This window comes from Chinchilla lanigera, unplaced genomic scaffold (assembly GCF_000276665.1).
Source record: "Chinchilla lanigera isolate Chin_1 unplaced genomic scaffold, ChiLan1.0 scaffold00012, whole genome shotgun sequence".
NCBI lineage: Eukaryota > Metazoa > Chordata > Mammalia > Rodentia > Chinchillidae > Chinchilla > Chinchilla lanigera.
Window position 1 is genome coordinate 26094146 of NW_004955413.1, and position 13526 is coordinate 26107671.

The 13526-nt window shown below is 43.4% G+C and overlaps 1 protein-coding gene across 8 annotated transcripts in view; it reads left to right on the forward strand.

The window, feature by feature from the left end:
* Nucleotides 1–24: 24 nt before the first annotated feature.
* Sgsm3 (small G protein signaling modulator 3) overlaps nt 25–13526 on the forward strand; it is a 44893-nt gene continuing 31391 nt past the window's right edge. For 2 of the 8 annotated variants that reach the window (XM_005379318.2, XM_005379319.2), the window contains exons 1-2: nt 26–224; nt 323–419. The gene's annotated coding sequence lies outside the window, so the exon portion shown is untranslated. Of the gene's footprint in view, nt 225–322; nt 420–13526 lie in introns of all 8 variants that reach the window. The other 6 variants (XM_005379320.2, XM_005379321.2, XM_005379314.2 and 3 more) reach the window with 5 other exon arrangements.

Sequence of the window (13526 nt, forward strand, 5' to 3'; positions counted from 1 at the left end):
CGCGCACGCCCCGCCCCCCTCCGCGGGGTCGGCCGGGACCCAGCCTCGGCGGCGGGGAGCGGTCCCCGGGACGCTGCACCTGACGTCGGGCTTTTATTTATTTTCTTTAAATACAGCTGCCCCGGCTGGGTTTCAGGTGCAGACTCTGCCACAGGGTTAAGGTGGGGGCTTTGCGTTCAGATCTGCGATCCAGGCCCAGAGTCGGAGAGCGCTGTCTGGCGCGGGTATTTTAGGGGTGTTGGGGGCGGGGGGCTGTTGAGCCATACGTTAGGGTCACCCCGTGTGTTGGGATTGGAATTTTGAAAGTTCGTTTCCTACTTAGTTTGCCGCTCCTACCTGGAGGTGGAAGATCAAGATGTTTTAAAGTTTCTTTTCGGTGACTGGATGACGGTATGGAATCTTCCAGTCTCTTGCTGCAGGTCAGATTTGTGGTGGGTCTTCTTTTTTTGGTGGAATATTTACAGATGTCCTGGAATATTTTTACTTCTTTTTTTCTTGGTAAATTTGCCGCCCCCCAGGAGGTGGTACTGGAGGGCTTGACCCCGGGAGCACTTTACTACTTAGCTGCATCCCCAGCCCTTTTTATTTTGACACAGGGTCTTGCTAATTTCCCCCGGGCTGGCCTCGAACTTGTGATCCCCCTGCCTCAGGGCTCCCCCAGGAGCTGGGATTACAGGCGATTTTTAAGTAGGGAGGTATGTAGTATATGGAAGAGAGGGAGGGGCTAGGTCCTTCGGTTGATCACGGATAGGCAGTAGGTGAACATGACCCCGGACCAGAACATTAACTTTTTTTTTTTTTTCCTCTGAGACAGGGTCTTGCTATGTAGTTCAGGCAGACCTTGAGTTCACTGTGTAGCCCAGGCTGGCCTTGAACTTGCAGCAGTTCTCCTGCCTCTGCCTCCTGAGTGCTGGGATTACAGGTGTACACCACCATGCCCAGCCAGAACATTAACTTTTAAAGGCTGAAGAGTGGGTAGCTCAGTCCTAGAGTGCTTGCGGAGCATGTGAGGCCCTGGGTTCTGTCCCCCACAACAACAGAAGACTGAAAACACAAAGTTGTTTCAGTGTAAAAATGCCTTCTTTCTTTGGGAACTTGTCACTTTGCCAGAGAAATGAACTGGGATAGTACCACGCTTTTATTAGAGCCAAATATTGATAAAAGAAGCACAGCAGGTAATCATCTCTTGTTGTACAGCCATCTTTCTGTTTGGAGTGGACGTGGGAACACCTTGCTAGCTTAGAGTCTTCAGAAGTGTTCTGTATGTTTGTGTTTTCAGTTTTTCTCTATGTAATTCTCAGTGAGGGTTTTGGCAGGAACCCAAGATCTTGTTCATTTGGTGATTTAACATCAGATTCATCCGTTCATTCTCCATGTTGTCTTCCTCATGGGGTAACAGCAGTAATTTTCCACAGCAGCCATTCATGAGTTCGTGCAGACTGTCACAAGGAAACGGGAATAGTGTAAAGGGTGGTACACACAGAGGAGATAAAGATCCTGTTTCTTTGCCATTGCGTGTATGCTTGGATAGGAAATCCCGACCAGAGTACAAGCTAGACAGGAGAGGTCAGGACACAGGGCCAGGGTTCTGCCTGCAGTTGTAATCATTGATGACAGTTCCTGAATGCCTTCTGTTTGACAAATGCTGGGATTGTCACAGTGAGCTCTAAATAGGTATTTTTCTATTTTATGTGTGTTTAAATTGAGGCACAGAGTATAGTGATTTGCTCACAGACATTGTGACAATGCCAGATTTCAAATTGAAATGTACCTAGTTTTAAAACCGCCAGTCTTTTGACTGTGTTGTATTGTTGTTGTTGTTGTTTGAGGTAGGGTCTCGCTATGTAGTTCAGGCTGGCTTTGAACTCAACTGTGTTGCCCAGGTTGGACTTGAACTCATGGTAATTGTCCAGCCTCAGCCTCCCAAGTGCCACAGTTACAGGCATACACTGCCATGTCCAGCTCTACTGTGCTGTCTTACCTTATCGACAAATATGTTCAAGTCTTTCTCATGCTTCTTTATGTAGTGCTGGGGACTGACCCATGCAGGAGACTTGTGCATGTGGCACATATTCTACCACTTAGCTACGTTCCCTGTCGGTTGTCGTTGTTGTTCCCCCAGCATGGGTGGTACTGGAGATTGAACTCAGCTCATGCACGCTTGGCAAGTACTCTACCACTGACCTACTCCCCAGCTCAGCCTTTCTTAAAAAATATATAAAACTTTCTGATCTTATTTTTTTCCTAAAAGTTACTCCAATTTCTCCCACTTTTCCTTTCCGGATTTGTCCTTCACCCCTCTCTTCCCTTTACTCCTTAGTGCGGTGCACTTTGGCTTCTACCCTCAGTTCTCACAACTACGCTCATGAACTTCATTCTGCCACTTACTGAATAATTACTATCTGTGCCGTCTTCCTGACTTAGCAAGACCATTAGGACATAGTTTTTTCCCCAAGGAGTTTAGGGTCTAAAAAGACGGAGAAAGAAGTTCATACATGTCACAAGCCTTATTCTTGGGGGTGGGGAGCACTTCATTGAGAAGTGACATTGGCCTGCCAAAAGGGAGAACCTTAAGCTGCTCTCGAAGTAGTGCTAGGACTCCCTGCTTAGACGTAAACTTTTAGGCAGAAGCTGTCTCTCTCCAGTGAGAGATGACATGGTTGAAAGATAAAGTGTAGGCTTTGGAGTCTGACCCAAGAACTGAGGTACAGTCACTTATTTTCAGACACTTGCTTTCAATGATGATGCATAGTGATCCTCCTGCCTCAGCCTCTTAGAGTGCTGGAGTTAGACATGTTCCACTACATCCAGGAGAAGACCCTGTCTTAAAAACACAAAAAAATTTATTATTCTTAGAAAAGGCATGATTTCCAGTTCAAGCTAAAAGAAGTGTTGTTTACATATTTGTTCCTTTTTGACTTAGGTTCTCAGTGTGTAGCTCAAGCGGTCCTAGAATTCATGATCCTTCGACCTTGGCCTCCTGGGTGCTTGTTTTTCCTTAATAAAATGATGTGTATATTCCTAGCCTTCTCTCCATGTTTAATTAGCCTTCTAGCTAACATTGTAACAACGGGGCAGGAAACAACAGATCATTTCCCTCTTACTTTGAATTTCATTTGTAAATATCCTTAATTTGTCTGACTTGAGGATAGAGTTAAAGTCCAAAGATCACCTATTTTTTTTTCAACTTTTGAAGCTGGTGCAGTAGTTAAGTAGTTAGAAACACCAAGAGTGAGTCAGGTTCTGGCCCTACAGAGGCCTAGCATGTAGCTCAGTGCTAGAGCACTTGCCTAGCATGTGTGAGGCCTTGGGTTCAGTCCCGAGCCCTATAAAAGTGGTTCTGGCTAAAGTGGTTCTGGCTGTACAACTTTAAACCTTGAGAATTTATACAAGTAATATCACTTTCTGGTGCCTCATTTTCCTCATTCGAAAAAGTGGGACAGTTACCACTATTGCTCATAGTAATAGCTAATATTTATTGTTAATATACCAGGCACAGTTCTAAGAATTTTACTTGTATTAACTTTTTTTTTTTTTTTTTTTTTTTTTTGCTTTTTCCCAGTACAGGGAATCGAACTGACGACCTCACGCTTGCCAGGCAGGCGCTGTGCCACTGAGCTAAATCCCCAACCCCTTTGTATTAACTTCTTTGGGCTGGGGATATAGCTCAGTGGCACAAGTGCCGGCCTGGCAAGCACAAGGTCCTGAGTTCGATTCCCAGTACAAAAAAAAAAAAACAAACAAAAACCTTCTTTATTTGAGGGGTGTGGGACAGGGTCTTGCTATGCAGTTCAGGCTGGGCTTCAACTCACTATGTAGCCCAGGTTGGCCTCAAATTCACAGAGATCCTCCTGCCTCAGCCTTCCAAATGCTGGGATTACAGGTGTGTGCCACCACACCCAGCCCTTGTATTAACTTCTTAATTGTCCCAATACCATGTGTATTATCAGTGTTACACCATTTACAGCTGAAGGAACAGTCACAGAAATGCTAAGCAACTTACCTAAGGTCAAGTGAGTTGGGGTGCAACCTTCATAGTTTGACTCCAGAGTTTATGTTCATAACCTCCCACTTCATAGTTGTTTGGAAAATTCGATACAATCTATACGAAAGGGATGTGACAAGCATTTACTAAGTATTCGCTACCACAGCTTCAAGCTTACAAAGCATTTTGCATGTATTTTCTTACTTGGTTATTATAAGAACAGGCGAAAGTAGTGACTATCACTGTCTTACACATGGGAAACTGGTCACTTGCCCAAGGTCGCACGGTAAGTGTGAATGAAGAGAATACCCTGGCTTTGCTCCTCCTCACACGTGTTATGTTGGATTTGAGGAATCACACTGTGAGTGTAGGAGTAGTAGTTTAGTGAGTTACTTGGCCTCTCCAGCATCCAGTCCAGATCTGGATAAAGAGCTCAGTTTTGCTGTGGAGCGCTGTCCATCCTCAACCGTGTTAATGATGGGCACACAGCCTGCATTAGGCGACAGAGACTCAGCAGGTATGTGCGTTGCTCCTTTACCTCGAGTCCTGGGTCAGATGGCATGGTGACGAACAGTTCCACCTCCTTCATCACAAGCACGGGTTCATCCCTAATATTCTGGACACTGGAACAGCTGTTTTTTCCAAAGATTGGATTCTTCATCTTTTCGCCAGTTCTGTGTCGTATCCTTTCAATGCATTTCTCTATTGTGTAGTTTAAGGTACCAGAAGTCAGTGTTTGGTGGCTTGGAGCTGATTCCTTTAACTTACTGTTACCTGACATGAGGTCTTGTCACTTACAGAAGAGTTAAAAGAGCTGGCTGATAAAGAATGAAATCATGCCGGGCTTGGTGGTGCACACCTGTCATACCAGCACTCAGGAGGCTGACGCAGGAGGATTGTTGCAAGTTCAAGACCAGCCTGGGATACAAAACAAGCTCACGGGGGGCTGGGGATTTAGCTCAGCGGCACAGCGCCTGCCTGGCAAGCGCAAGGTTGTGAGTTCGATTCCCAGTACCAGAGAAAAACCAAAAAAAAAAAAAAACAAGCTCACTGCCAGCCAGCCTGAACTGCATAGCAAGACCCTGTCTCAAAAAAAAAAAAAAAAAAAAAAAAAAAAACAAGGAAAAAAAAGAATGAAATCATGTAATATGAAAGAAAATAGGTAGAACTGGAGACCATCATGATAAGTGAAATAAGCCAGACAGAGTCAGATATTGTGTATTTTCTCAAGGGGAGAGAGATGGAGGGAAAGAGGAAGGAATGGTCTAGTGGCCCACAGCCATAATCCCAGCACTCTGGGAAGCTGAAGCAGGAGGCTTGCATTTTCAGCTCAGCCTGGACAATTTAGTGATAACCTGTCTAAAAATTGTACAAGGACTGGGGAGGTGGCTTAGTGCAGAGGCCCTGGGTTCGACTTCTAGTACTGGAATAACAACAAGAACAAAACTAGTGGCTGGGGACTTAGCTCAGCGGCAAAAGCACCTGCCTGGCAAGTGCAAGGTCGTGAGTTCGGTTCCCGGTACCGGAGAAAAAAAAAAAAAAAAAAAAAAAAAAGAACAAAACTAGTGACTTGAACCTGAAAAGAAGAGAAATCTTGAAGAAGACCTGAAGATTATCTTAAAATATGTAAAGTAGCTAATATAGAAAATGCCCCTAAAAAGACGAAAGAGTGGACATTACTAGCAGACTGATTTCTGCCCAGGTTAGAGCCTCAGGCAAGGCTACCCACAGATAGACAGATGTCTTATCTAGAGATTAGATATGTCTACCAGAATTGCTCAAGCCAAGACAAGATGGTCACCTGGGAACAGTAGCAGAGGTTTATTAATCTTAATAGTTGTGCTAAGTGACTTGTGACGTTCTCTCCAATTCTGGGGCAATGATTCTGTGACTGAAATGCAGGTTTCCGGATTCTCAAGGCCCAGAGGGCTTTCTAAACCAGTCTTCTGACTCCCACTGCCCGGCTCCCTGGTCTCCTGCACTCCTGGTGCTGCTCTTCAGTCTGCTCCAAATTTGTGCTTTACTCAGCTCTCAGCGTCTCCAGAGCTTTGCCAGATTTCACCTTCCCTTCAAGCCCTTCCTGACCACCTGATTAAAAATAGCAACTTCCTAGATGGGCCTGGTGGTGCACACCTGTAATCCCAGAACTCTGAGAGGCTGATGCTGAAAGATCACAGGTTTGAATCTAGCCTGGACAATTTAGTGACTTAGCAAGACCCTGTCTCAAGATAAGACAATAATAAAAAAGGAGCGAGGGAATGTAGCTGGGTGCAAAGGCCCTGGGTTCATTCCCCAGTACCACAACCACCAAAGAAAAAAAGAAAAAAGAAAGAAAAGCTACTTCTTGAAATTACCTACCCTTCTTCCTGCTGCATTTTAATTTATAGCCCTGTAATCACCAGACATACAGCATGCTCCCCCGCTGTGGTACTGGGAGTTGAATCCTGGAGGTGCTGTACCACTGAGCTGTGTGTCCAACTCTTTTTTTATCTTGAGACAGGATCTTGCTAAACTGCTTATGCGGGACTCAAACTTAGAACTCTCCTACCTCAACCTTTGGAGTAGCTGGGATTATGGTTGTGTGCCAGCTGCATCCACCCCTTACTTATTTTTTATTTTTGTTTTTGTCTTTTTGCGACAGGGACTCACTATGCAGTTCAGAATGACCTTTTTCTCATTTTGTAGCCCAGGATGCCCTTGAACACCCAGCGATCCTTCTGTGTCAGCCTCCTGAGTGCTGGGGTTACAGGCATGTGCCACCACGCCTGGCCTGTTTCTTTTTTTAATCACTTGTTTCCTTTCTAGAATATCACATCCTTGAAAGAAGGGATTCCTGTGTATTTTGAGCACTGCTGTGTCCTAGTACTTCGAACAGTGCTTAGCACTAGGATTATAGCCAACTCATGCTGTCCTTTTCTTTTTTCTACCATTTTGCTTAATCTCTGGTGCCTTCTCTTTCCTTTGTTTTTGTTTTTGGTACCAGAAATCGAACTCAGGACCTTGCGCTTGCCAGACATTCTCTTTTCTTTGGAAAACAGCATTTTAGGACTAAAAGTCTGAGCTCATCCCCATTACGAGGACCAGAGGTCCTGATACTTCACAGCTAATTGATGACATATTTAGGACGTGGGATGTGGACAGCTGGTTTTTCTCTGTGAAACTGCAGTGCCCCTAAATCTTGCTCAACTCAGGCTCTTGAAGAGCTACTACAGGATGTATATTCAAGTATGTGTCTGTCATTAATGAAGGCCTTTCCACATCACCTGTAGTTATCTTTTCTTTGAACTGGGAAATTTGTGATCTGTCCTCTAATTCATCGATCTTGTTTACCATTTCATATGTCTATATTTGACTGAAATTATAATCCCATGGACAGAGTCTAGTTGCATATAACACAGAACATGGTCCTGAGAGGCAATATTATACAGGGAAGTACTGGTCAATAAATAGCCCTTTCTGTGACACTGGAAATGTTCTTTTATGATTGTTTCCTTTATGTTATACGTATATTTGTGTGTGAGATTAAGTAATCACACTTGCTAAGTAAATAAGTAGTTAATGTTCAGGTGTTTACTTTATTCATTTATTAGTTCTATACCTTCCAGCTTTTGTACCAGTGTCTATAACTTTTATAATCATAAAAATATTAGTGGATTTGTATGAGGAGGATTTTTGCTTATTGCTTTTGAGATTCAAAAATAGTAGAAAATGCTGTAGGCACTCCTGCTTGGTGACATACAGCGTGGTTGCAGCTACTTGGGAAGCCAAAGCAGGAAAAATGCAAGTTTTAGGCCAACTTGGACAACTTAGCTCTGTCTTAAAATAAAACAGGCTGGGAGCCAGGCATGGTGACACATTATAATCCCAGCATTCTGTGGGAGGCTGAGGCAAGAGATTGCATGTTCAAGCCCAGCTTGGACAATTCAGTGAGACCCTGTTTCACAATTTAAATGTGAAGGACTGTGGTATAGGTCAGTGCCAACGTTCAGGGTTCAGTCCCCACTACTTCCCAAAAAAAGTTCATTTTCTTGATGTATATTACTAATACATGGGTATTTAATTTGATGAAGCATATATCTGAAAAGTTGATACCACTTGTATTTTTATAAGTTGTAATTGTTTTCACACTCATTCACATAATACAAACAGTGTTTTAACATTATAGTCATCCTTCAAGGGAAAAACTCAGTGCTTGGGAAAGGTTATAGAAAGATTTTACTAATCTTACAAACCATCAGAAAAAAAGCACATTTTAACAATAAAAGATACTTCATTTAGGAACTGGAGATGCAAAGTGAAATAGTAATATACTGAATTTAAAAGGTAAATCTGAACAAAAAATTGTAAAATACTTTGATAAAATGAAAGAATATCATCTAATAAGGGGATTTGGGAGTTTTTATACATTATTTCATTTGACTACTACAACCAAAAATCCCAACAAGTTTGTGAGACATTTTCAAGAAATATTTTGACTTAGGCATAGTGATGCACACCTGTAATCTCAGCACTTGGGGGGCTAAAGTAGGAGGATTTTGAGTTTAAAGCCAGCCTGGGCTACACAGCTAAGCCTGGCCCGGGTGTGGACTGCATAGTGAAACATGCTTTAAAAAAAAAATGAAGCTGGGTGTGGTGGCACATGCCTGTGATTGCAGCACTTGGGAGGCTGAGGCGGGAGGCTGAGGCAGGAGGCTTGCTGTGTAGTTGGAGGTCAGCCAGCTACATAGTGAGTTCAAGGCTGTTCTGAACTACGTAGCGAGATCCAGTCTCAACAAAAGAAAGAAAGAAAGAAAAGAAAGACAGAAGTGAAAACAGTATGCTATTCTTTTTTTGGGTTGTTTGTTTGCTTTTGAAGACAGGGTCTGGCTGTGTAGCCCAGGCTGGCCTTAGACCTGAGGCAGTCTGCCTGCCTCAGTCTCCCAAGTGCTGGGATTACAGATGGGTGCCACTATGCCCAGTTTTTTGTTTTTTTTGTTTTTTTTTTTCTTTTGATGGGATCATACTATGTTACCCAGGGTCATCTCAAAAATATGGGCTCAAGCAATCTTCCTGCCTTGGCCTCTAAAGTAGCTTGACTGCAGGCATACATCATTATACCCTGTTTTTCCTTTATTTTGAATTGAGGTGGCTCTGATGTTAGAATTCTTCAGTTTTTTCTGGTAGGATATTGATTCTTGTAGTTTTTACAGAAGTACAAATAAATGATAAACATGGGAGTTAGTCATTACTGCCCAAAATTATATATAAATGACTATGGAGTTTATCATATTGAATTAATCTTTTTTCTTTTTGGTAGTGGGAGTCAAACTCAGGACCTTGCATTTGGCAGGCAAGCGTTGCACTGCTGAGCTATATTCATATTAAATTAATCTTATATGGGTGTGTGTCTCTACCTGACTAGAATGAAAGCTCCACAAGGCCAGGATTTTGTTCACCGTTGTGTCTCAGGGCTTACCATGGCATTTGACATACAGTAAGCTGTCAGTTTATGTTGAATAAAAAGGTTTCCTGCTATGCAGGAGTAAAAAGATTAGGACTCATTAATCAGAAAAAATAAGGGTTCAAAGGAGATTAAAATTTTGGTTTTTTTTTTTTTTTTGGTTTTTGGTTTTTGGTTTTTTTCTGGTACCAGGAATCGAACTCACGACCTTGAGCTTGCCAGGCATGCGCTGTGCCGCTGAGCTAAATCCCCAGCCCCAAAGGAGATTAAAATTTTATATGGCATTATATTAATAGGTATGCATCAAGCACTAGTTCTTTCATTTTTTAAAACTATTTACACTATAATTTAGCACATAAAACAACAGTAATCATTTTGTTATTGTATCTCACTCAGTTTTGACTGAGCCCAGCTAGAAAGGTTTTTTATTTGCTTGTGTTTTTGGTTTTTGGGGGCTGGGGATCCAACCCCAGGTCTTGTGTGTGCTACGTAAGTATTCTACCACTGAGCTACATCCCCAACCCCAGCTAGGCAGTTTTTTCATCTCAGGCGGCTGTAGTTGAAGTGTGCCATGTATAAATAAGGTGAACACAGAGTTCTTCATCAAATCCCAAAAGTCCTAAGGAAGGCATATTCATGTAGGTACCTCATAAAACAGGTAAGTAAGTATTCCTAACACAGGTGACTTAGTCACTGGGGAAACGTTTATTGAACCCCTGTTATGTATGGGGTGCTGAAGAGGACTCAGCCTTTACAGAGCTTTCAGTCTGTTAGAGGAGAGAAGACATACAACTAGCTAAGTGAGCTAGAGTCAATGGTCTTAGGTAGGTACAAGTAACTGTTGAGAGGAAGAATTAGAAGTGGCATCTCAAGATGGGAATGGTAGTGCACACCTGTAATCCCAGCACTCTGGGAGGCTGAGGCAGGAGGATTGCCATCAGGTCAAGGCCAGCCTGGATTACATAGTGAGTTCAAGGCCAGTTTGAACTACATAGTGAAACCCTGTCTCGAAAAGAAAAGAAAAAGAAATGGTATTTCAGAGCTGAGCACTAAAAAGTGGATAGAATGTAGATATTTGGAAATGGGAGCTGGCTTTCTAAGCAGAAGAAACAGTACAAATCAAGGTCCAGAGGTGTGCTGAGATAACAGTGAGTGGCCCAGTTGGCTGCAGCACAGAGCACGAACCACAGGGAGGGAGAAAAGAGGTGTGCTGCAAAGGTGGGTTGGGGGCGTGTGTAATCAGAGCTGTGCTTCAGAGAACATTAATCTCCTGCTTGTGTAACAAGAGTAAAAAGATACTTGGGAGGCACAGAAACCTGTTAGGAGGTTGGCCCACAAAAGTGGCAGTGAGTATCTTGATTAAGGCAGTAGAGATCGATGCTAGTGCTATCTCAGAGGTAAAATCGGGAGACCTTGCAACTAATGCAGCGTAGGAATAAGAGAAAAATAGAAGCTGTAGATTACCTCAAACCTTACATCCAAGTGTCTTAGAAGACATTGGAAGAAAGAATTGAGAGAATAAAACTGTAGATTTTGTTGTGCTATGGGATAATCACCTAAGATGTCTAATAGAATAATGATAGATAATGATCTAAGATGTCTAATAGATATCTTAGATAATGATCTAAGATGTCTAATAGAAAGCTGCAAGTAATAAGCAGTGCGGTCATGGCTAGCGAATGGAGATGCAGAGGTTATCTGTCTGGCAGTGATAGCTGGATCCTTAGAAGAAAGGGTTCCCTGATGGGGTTGATTAGGAGTGGGTTAAAGGAAAGGAGGATAAGGACAAAGAGGAGTTGGTGAAGAAGCAGTTGTGGAGAGGAAAGGTTGAATGCCCAGAGTCGTAGGAAAACAGTCTCAAGCACATGTGTTACTGGAGTCCTTAGAGAGTCTAGGTCAGTGGTGGTGGTGTTTTTCTTTTAAGACAAAGGATGTTAATATATGATTTGTTTTTTGCTAAACTAAAACCTCAGTATTCAGGTTTAAATGCAGTGTTGGCACTTTGTAACGAGTAAGTGGGTTTTGGGTTGCAGGTTAGGCACTCATCTCTCAAAGGTTCGCCATCACTGGTCCAGGTAGTCAGAAGCTAGGTCACAAAAGTTTAAGGAACGAGTTGACTGGTGAGGCATGAATGCAGAGTTCTGTACTGCTTTTGAAAAATATATCTGTAAAGCGGATGAAAAAGATTGGTAATTGACTCCCTGTAGAGAGCCCTTCCTGGTCCTCATCACGCCTCATGAAGTTTATATTTGTAATCCTATGGGAAAGTTACTGGAATTCTAGTGAATTAATTGCAGTCTATCACTTCCAGTGCAACCCACAGTGAGAGTAGACACTAAGGCATATTTGTAATTGTGGGGAGCCTAGGGGTCCTAAGTCCAGCCACGATGGTGGCTGACCAGAACAAAGGCCCTGACCCAGGGCCGAACCCAGGTTTTATTAATTTGCGAAGAAGGGCGTGGCTTGAGGATGAGTGACTGTGAGAATCTTGGGAAATAGTGCTATGAGCTGGACTAGGTAGGAGGCCTGAAATCACCTCTGCAATATGCAGAGAGAAAAATATGCAAAAAAATAATCTGCATAACACAGTTGAGATACTATCTTTTGTTTTGGAGTCAGGTGCTTCAGCTCTGGTGTATAATCTTTCAAGCCCCAGGAAGTCATAGCCTCTAGCTCAGCGGACAGCGTAGAACATTGGCTCTTCATCCCACCTTGTCCAGGCTCACACAAGGGAACAACAGCGGTCCGGGGAAACACGCCTGCCATCTCAAAGACTACCATCAGCATCTCAGCTGGACCGATGTGCACTGCTTAACACCAGTTGAAGAGATAAGGAAAGGTCCCAGCCTGCTTTGTACATGCCAATACATGGAAAAAGGGCCAGGTTCAGCCAAAATGGAGACAACTGCTCCTCCTTCAAGGAGAGTCACCCGGGTGGTCCTCCACAGCTCCCCCAGGTCCAAACATAGTTGCTCTGTTTTGATTTGTTTTAATTAAAGAGACAGGAGATCTGACCTGAAGCTAGCAGAAAAGACTGAAGGTGTGTAAGGGAAGGTAATATAAAGGAACTGACTGAAAAGTTATTGTAGGTAACCTCTCTGGGCAGGGAGAAGACCATTCTCTGAGGGGGAGGGTAGAAAGAAAGAAAACAGGTAGATCATAGAGGGTTCCTTTTCTTTTGTGGGTGCTGGGGGTGAAGGCCAAGGCCTCGAGTATCCTAGTGTGCACTTTGCCACTGAACCACACCTCCGGCCTGGCTGCACAACTCTGATGTGGAGAGCTGAGGGAGCTTTAAGCCTGTGGCTCCCTTAAAGCTGGAGACCTGGCCGTCACCCGGAGGGCCTGGCAGCAGAGGGCATCAGAATTGTGGGGAAGTTTGAGAGTAGCACTGGAGGAAGTACTGTACAATGTGAAGTCAACTACAGATGAATGAAGGTTGCTGAGCAACAGTGAAAATAAATTCTGGGGCTTGTTCCCTGATTTGTCCAGGAGGAACATGAGCAGAGCAAGCAGTGAGAGGCACTCAGGTATGGTTAGATAAGGCAGAAAAGTCAGTGTTAGTTTAACATGGTGGTGTATTTCCTACAAGGTGGGAGTTAAGTGTGTGGACCTGATTGTTTAAATCAGCTATATTAAGTGTGGAATACACAGAGCTACCCCCCATTAGGCTATTTTATGGAAGGCAGGCCCACCACAGCTGTTTAAAAAGTATGATCTGGGGCTGGGGATACAGCTCAGTGGCACAGCACCTGCCTGGCAAGTGTGAGGTCCTGAGTTCGATTCCAGCACCAAAAAAAAGTATGATCTGCCTATCAAGGTTTTCAACAGACAGAAGTATCGAAGAAGTTAATGCTCTTTAAATATACAGGTGCAGGTCTGTTAGAGAAATCAATTTCTTGTGTAATATGGACATTCTAATTATCTGCTCAATTTTGAGAGTTTTTGGGAGAGGTTTGAGACAGGGTCTCACTCTGTAGTCCAGGCTGGCCTTTTTTTTCTGTGTGTGTGTGTGTTTGAGACAGGGTCTCGATATGCAGTTCAGGCTGGCCTTGAGCATACTTTGTAGCCCAGGCTAGTCTTGAACTCGCAATGATCCTCTTG